The sequence below is a fragment of the Delphinapterus leucas genome, chromosome 11 (genome assembly GCF_059928025.1).
Source record: "Delphinapterus leucas isolate spDelLeu-1000000601 "Yukka" chromosome 11, BTC_Dleu_Yukka2, whole genome shotgun sequence".
Classification (NCBI taxonomy): Eukaryota; Metazoa; Chordata; class Mammalia; order Artiodactyla; family Monodontidae; genus Delphinapterus; species Delphinapterus leucas.
Genome location: NC_143139.1, coordinates 83,485,902 through 83,494,013, shown reverse-complemented (window position 1 = coordinate 83,494,013; position 8,112 = coordinate 83,485,902).

Genomic DNA, 8,112 nt, shown 5'->3' with positions numbered 1-8,112 from the left:
ACCCCATAACAATAATTTTAAAAAATTAAGTTAAGTGGGGAAAAGTTCAACAAAATAATGCTTGTGGTAAAAAGAGGGAGAGAAACGAGGTGACAGCCACATGGGGAAGTAGAATCAAAATGGGAGAAGGGCCAGAATATTTATGTGCTGATGAGAACGATGCAGGAGAGAGAGAGCTGAGAATACAGGAGGGGGGGAAGAATTTCTGGATTGAGGTCCTTGATAGGAGAGCAGGGATGCAAGTGGCGGTTGGCCTCAACTAGGAGCATGGACCTTTATGTCTACTAATAGGAAAGAAAACAGGAGGTGGCAAGAAAATGAGTGAGTAGGTGAGTGTTATGGGAAGAGCTTGCAGAAAGTCTCTTATGGTTGTTTCTATCTCTTTGATGAAACAGGAAGTAAGGTCTTCACCTAAGAGTGAGGATGGTGGTAAAGGTGGTAGAGAATTGGGGCAAGAAGAGAAAATCTGAAAGAGTTATCTACAAAAGGAGGTGAGTGAACAGACAAGGGAAATGGAGTATGATTGTCAGGCAAGGTCAAGGGCCCATTCTCCGCTCTCTGCCCACCATAGCAATACACATGTAACAATAATCATATAATTTGGAAATTGATCGTGTGTTTAATTTAACACTTCATGACTATATCATCTTTGACTTTGTGTGTGTGTGTTTAGTCTCTAAAGCAAGATAGCAAATTTCTCAAGGTCATAGATCATGTCTTGTATTTCTCTGTGTCCTTATAGCGACTCCCAAGGGAGCTGGACACATAGCAGAAGTTCCATGAATACTCACTGCATTCAGTTCGAACCGGATCTGCTACCTGTCTAGAATCAGAAACTGCCGTGGTATAGCAGAGCTTACAAGCCTGATGCCAACACAGAAAGTGAATGTGCTTCAGGGCTGCTGATTTGGAGCTCCTTGACCTTTTTAACTTGGAGATTTGGGCTTGGGGTGGGGGAGGGGTGGGGGAGGGCCGGCGGGGCGGGGGGCGGGTCATAGGCTAGGAGGGCACCGACTGAGATACAAATACCCACACTGGAGAGTCGTCTGCTCTGTGTAGACTTAAGACCACAGAGGTCACTTTGGAAGACTTGCTTGTGTTGATCATAATGTTGCCAGGCAGGCATGGTGAAAGCTTATCTGGCCCAAGGCAACTATAGTAAAATCTTTATCTGTAGCATTTAGATGAGTTAGCTGAGATTTATTCTTAATCCATTTGCTTCCTCATTTTTCAAGAACATGTGGATATTTGTTTCCTACCTCTGTGCTTTCAATTTATGGAAACTACAATTTCAATGTGGAGAAGATTTGATTCGGCTTATAACACTAAGCTTGTTCTGCCAGCTAAGAGGTTTGAAGCAACCTGAGATTTTAGTTTTTATTATTGCTTCTTTAAACCATGATTGCTATATCAGGTAATTTTTACATGCTCATTTTTTTTTTTCAAAGAATGGCCTCTAGATTCTTATATTTCTAGTCTTATTTCAACATTAAATGTACTACCATCTCTCAAGTCAACCTGCATTAAAAAAAGTTACTTAGGGCTCATGTTATTTGGTTAAAGCCCACAGTTAGTAGCCACAACACTCTTACCCTTTGTGTTTCTAGGAGGCCTTTTTTCAAAGTGGGTCAAGGCCACAATTAAGTAATGCAGGTACTGGGTAGAAGAACACAGGTAGAAGAACATAGGTTGTATTTCTAGTTCTTAGCATGTTGCCTATTATGCTCAGCAGCTATTTTATGAATGAAGGAATAAATGTACGAATAAAAATCTACATATGTACATAAGTGCCTACAAGAGGAGAAGGCATGGACAAAGTGATATGCAAGTTGACAAGGATGACACATCACTTCTAGCTGGTGCAGGAATGGAGGGGTGAAGAGATAGCCGGAGGGCTGAGGAAGGGCAGGTGGAAAATGTGCTGAAATTTTCAACCCAAAGAGCTGGGGTTGAGGTGGGGGGCGAAGATACTTCATCAGGAACTAAAGGGTCAAACGGGGCAAAGCATGTCGACAGTGTGGTAAGTAGTCCCAATTTGGCCAGGGGGGCCAATTAAGTTATGTGACGAGGTACATTTGTTTGAAAAGATCAGTTCAAGCTGAATTATAAAGGGCTTGGGAATTGTACTGGTTCCACAATAACTTCACCCAAAAAGTTGGTGTGATTCAGTACACTACCCTCCAGGATAAAGAACAGTGTGAAGCAGAAAGCTACAGTCTAAAAGTCTAAACAGTTTTTAAGAGGGCTCAGTAGAGGTTGCTTGGAACTAATTCCTTTTGGAGGAGATACTGAAATGTAAGCAACTCGACAAATAAAAGCATCTTTTTCTGATTGTGCAGGACATGGAACGGTCTGATTTTACGAAGGTCCGTTACTCAGTGATCCATTGGAGCTGATATACAGCTGCATTTACTTCCTGTGCCCCTAGACCTTTCCAGCAAAGGTTGTTTGACAGTAGAAATGAGCATAGCGCTGTGAGGCTTAAACAAGGAAAGAAAGACCTCAGATGGGAAGGTCCTATAGTATTGCCTCGGCTTGCTCTTTTCCTTTTTCTCTTTCTTTCTTTCCACTCGCTTTTACATGTTTGTTTTGTTTTGCACACATACACTTACCTAACTGGAACTGTAGGATTTAGCATTATAATTCCAAGTGTTTCAGATTTCAAGTGTGTCTCTGTCTCAATTACTAAAATCAGGCTTCCTGGGCAAGGAGAAAGCCTCCACTTTGCTCCCAGCGAATGATTGGGACATAATGAACATCTGGAATGTATACTCGGCTTCTTTACATGATTACTGATAGACCCAATCCCATCGCATTCTTCCAGGACTATAAAAACGTGTTAACATGGTTACATCACACACTTCAGCTGGTTTGTATAAGGCATGATTTTGCCACATGATATTTACTTAAGAAAGTAAATAATAGTCCCATTCAAAGTGATGCTGTAGCTCAGGGCACCCATGTCAGCCCAGCCCTGGCATTTCCTGCCCATTTTCTGGACTTAACCAAATTGCTTGACGCTGAGCTGTGTAAACTTACTTTCCAGTCAGCATAGTTTAGTAGTTCCAAGAGAATGATGTTTTTTCTAGTTCGGGGTGACCCCAGCTTTAGTGTGGGTACTTGGACTGCCCCAACTGATGAGTTGCATCTTTTCGTCATGGGTTTCGGAAATGGTTTCCCTCCACAAAGAAAATCCCTCTTGTGTAGGATAACACAGCCCTGGGCTTGGCATGCTCAGGACATGGTTGCTGCTGAAATTTTTCAAAAGGGCTCAATGAAGGTCCTGTGGAATTGTTATTTATAAACCGTAAAAACGCGGATTTATCACCACTGATGCTAACTGCTGGTGATTGCTATTGTCTGGCTATTCCCGACTGCACTTATTGTCTGTTCTTGGTTCTTCTCTCCCACTGAAAAGATTCCTTTCATTCCCCAGGGTTTCGGGGTTTATGTTTTGTCTGTTTTGTGTCTGGGTCCTGAGAGTTGGCTGGGTTTGGATCACAAGAGTCCCCTGTCCCATTGAGGCTGTCCATAGGGGCAACACCTGGCTAATTGTCTGTAGTTTGAAAACCTTTGCTTTATCTGCAAAATCCACAAAAGTTACTGGGTCAGAAGAGTCCAGATATTGGAAGACTTGACCTAGATAGCCCCTTGGGAAAAACAGATGTCCTTACTTAGCAGTCCCAAACTGTCTCCAAACTTCGCAAATGCTACAACTGCCTCTGGGTGTCTCTTGTTCTCCAAAGCAGAGAAGCTAGCCAGTCCAGGATGTGGGATTGCTACCTTGATGGGAACTCAAGCTAGGAAGGAGCCTGCCAGTTGGATTGACAGTGCTCTAGCTCCAGCAAGATCCAAATTTTAAGTCACTGTTTTCCTTGTGAAGAATCAGGGATGTAAAGCCAGAGAGCAGTTGATTAAAAGGAAATAGTTCAGCTAAGATTCAATAACCAGGGAAAGAAGGGGGTACACACACACACAAAGAATAACTGGGAGCAAAAGGCTAAAATACTAGTCAGTGAGAATACAATCTGGTCAAACCATCCTATCTTGAATTGCAGGAAAGTCAGTAAGACTTTAGGAACTGTCCCTAATCCATCATAAGCTCCATTTGGGACTTGCCAGACAGGAAAAGCAATAGCTTTCTGAGAACCCCCAAGTTGCACCAATTCTAAGGCAGGCTGAGAGGGATTTGCTATGTCGTCTATTCCACAACAACCTGTAGATTCTTCCCTAATCTAAGGAAGTATAGACACTAAAGACTGAGTTTGCACTAGCCTCTAGAACGCTAAGAAGTACAGCATAAACTGTCATTGAGTGGGAAATGTTAAGGCCTTTATGTCTCAACAGAACAAAGTTTATTTATTTATTTTTTAAATTTTTATTGGAATATAGTTGACTTAAAATGTTGTGTTAGTTTCTGCTGTACAGCAAAGTGAATCAGCTACACATATACATATATCCACTCTTTTTAAAATCCTTTTCCCATATAGGTCATTACAGAGTACTGAGAAGAGTTCCCTGTGCTATACAGTAGGTCATTATTAGCTAACTATTTTATATATAGTAGTGTGTATATGTCAATCCCAATCTCCCAATTTATCCTTCCCTTCCCCCCTGGTAACCATAAGTTTGTTTTCTACACCTATGACTCTATTTCTGTTTTGTAAATTAGTTAATTTGTACCATTTTTTTCGATTCCACATATAAGGGATATCATATGATATTGGTCTTTCTCTGTCTGACTTGCTTCACTCAGTATGACAATCTCTAGGTCCATCCATGTTGCTGCAAATGACATTATTTCATTCTTTTTTATGGCTGAGTAATATTCCATCGTATATATGTGCCACATCTTCTTTATCCATTTATCTGTCAGCGGACACTTAGGTTGCTTCCATGTCTTGGCTATTGTAAATAGTGCTGCAATGAACATTGGGATGCATGTATCTTTTTGAATTATGGTTTTCTCTGGATACATGCCCAGGAGTGGAATTGCAGGATCATATGGTAGTGCTATTTTTAGTTTTTTAAGGAACCTCCATACCGTTCTCCATAATGGATTCAGTTGACAAATGTTTGCCAGTGTGAGTTGCTTTACTGCAGTTGCCCACAGGGAAAGCTCCAGGAAGACTACACCCCAGAAAGTCTATCCTTTGTTCTTACTGTAATTAGAAGAGTATAAGTGGCTTTCAGTATGAGGCAGGCCTTGCCTGAGCTCCTGGCTTGTACATCTTGTTTCTGGAGAGTAATTGTCTCTGCCGCTTTGGTTGCTTGTTTTGTTTTATTAGAAGCAACATGATATAGAGAAAAATCTGCAGGGACTTGGTTTCCTCTCTGTGTATTCGGAGGCAGTAGCTAAGGCTAGAAGTGGTGGCAATGAGGACCAGTAAACATAATCTCTCATTGTTAGTTTCCCCTAAAATGCTCCAAACATGGCTGTAACCAGACTCCAGCCTAAGTGTTCATCTCTGAACTTTTCAGACTGGCTATTTTGGAAAAGGCTATTACAATTATTCTAAACTCATGTTTAGAATTAATTATCCCCTTACTGAGTACCAGTAAACGTCCAACATTGTACTGGGGGGAATGTAGGGGTAGTACAACAAAACATTGCAAGAGATCATCCATCTACCAAAGGTGCGTAAACCATGTAGTGGCGTGTATTAGACCAACGTGAATTTGAATCCTGGCTCTATAATTTACTAGCCATCGGACATCATTTAACTTTTCCTGGCTCGATTTTCTCTTCATTCATCTAACAAATATTTTTGAGAATCTGGTATGTTCCCAAAACAGCACCAGGCACTTTGAAACAAAAGTGGAAGTAAAGTATCTATTTCATTAAGGTATGTGAGAATTAAGTGAGATAATTAAAATAATATGAAATAAAGAATTGAATATAATATATACTCAATAATGTTAGTGGTTATTATCATTATTAATTAACAAATATTTATTGAGAACCTATTAAAAACCAATCACTAGGCGGGGGCCAGGGATGGACAGGTGAACAGTAACAGGCTATGAAGAAGCCATGATGGGCATTAGCAAGAGAGAAGACTGCTGAGGAAGGGAGGGTTTTGAGTGACAGGAGAGGACTTAGACGTGACCAAGGAACTCTCAGGAGGTGTAACATGAACATGGCGTTTGAAGAAGAGGATTCCAGCAACCAGAGTTGGCTAGATTCCCGTGAGGGAAAACTGGTTAGAAGCCCATCCAAAAATCCAGGAATTCATCAATCCAATCTAGAACAACACTGAGCAAATTGAGAGGAAGAGACTGAACTTCAAAGGCATGATAAAGGAAGGAGGGGCTGATGAGGGTGAGGTTTGATGAGTGAGTGCATATAAATGTCACGTAAACAAGCCAAGACTGAGACAGTAAGCATACAGCCTCAAGCTTTGAAGAATAAAGATACATATATGTATAAGCTACATTTTCAGTCAATACTGAGTACAGATAACACTATTCAATGATGTTTTTAACAACTGTTAACTATAAAAGTAATACCTGCTGAAAGTAAATAATAATAATATCTAGAAAGTGCAGAAAAGTATTGAGAAGAAAGTTAAAATCACTTGTCATCCTGCTACCCAGAGGGTCATAGGACCCCCATTAATCCAGGCATAGAGTCAGTCTCTGGGGACAGAAGCATATGGGAAATCTCTCTCTCCATTTTGCCAAAGGGCAGGACATCACCCTACCCCAAACACTACCTTATGTCTGAAACTTCTTCCCATTGATCAAAACTGCAATTTTTAAAATAAGGGAATGAACACACCTATTATCTGGAGAAATTAAGCACAGATGTTGACATGTGTGATTGTGGGCATGCATTTGAGTGTGGCTGTGTGTGTGTGTCATATGCACACTTGTTCTCCTTAGTGGAAGGAAAAAAAATGAAGCACTGTTTACCTTCTTGTCACCAATGAACAGAATTTTCATAAAATATTAATGATATTGTCAAGGCAAGTGTGCTGTGGCTTCCTTTTGGCAACGACCAAGGAACATAAGTTCAGGAGCCAAAGTTTAATGTATGAGAGGAAAACTTAGAATTGGGAAATGTAATCCATTAACTTGAGTTTCCTTTCGTGAGGGAGGGTCAGTGAGTGCACCTTTTGAGAACCACTAATGTGGTTATATGTGTCAACCTGGCTACGCCACAGTACCCAGATATGTGGTCAAACTTTCTAGATGTTTCTGAGAAGGTATTTTTTAGATGAGATTAACATTTAAATCAGTAGGCTTTGAGTAAAGCAGATCTCCCTCCATAAAGAAGGTGGGCCTCATCCAGTCAGTCGAGTCACTTAACAGGAAAAGACTGGTCTCCCTGGAAGAAGAGGGAATTCTGCCAGCATAGCGTCTTTGGACTCAAATTGCAGTTCTTTCCTGAGTCTCCAGCCTACCGGCCTACTCCACAGATTTTGGACTTGCTAAACCTCCACAATTACATGAGCCAACTCCCTAAAGCATATTGATCAAGAGAGGGATTAACATATACCCACTACTATATATAAAACAGATCATCAACAAGGACCTACTGCATAGCACAGGGAACTCTACTCAGTATTCTGCAGTAACCTATATGGGAAAGGAATCTGAAAAAGAATGGATATATGTATATGTATAACTGAATCACTTTGCTGTACACCTGAAACTAACACAACAGTGTAAATCAACTATGCTCCGATATAAATTTTTAAAATTTATTTAATTTTTAAATAAAAATTAAATTTAAAAAAAAGAGAGAGAGGAGACAGATAGGCAATAGATCCTGTTTGTTCCATTGCTCTGGAGAACTCTGACTAATACAACTGAGTTTAAATACTTACTCTGAGCTCTGAAAGAAGCTGAGGCCTTTACCAAGGTGTTGTAAAAAGGAGCAGAGCGTGTGTTTCCATGGCACACCTTCATTCCACCCTCAAGGGACTATGTTGGGCATAGGATGAGGTACAGTCTCCAAGGATATATGCTTCCCAAATGGATCATTACCAAGGGTTCCCCTAGATTCTGTTTCTCCTCCTCAACTGATTACTCAAACTTCTGTTTATGCAGGGAACCATCACGGGAAGCAGTCTGAAGTGTTTCTTAGCAGCCACCTTCAAGTGAAGA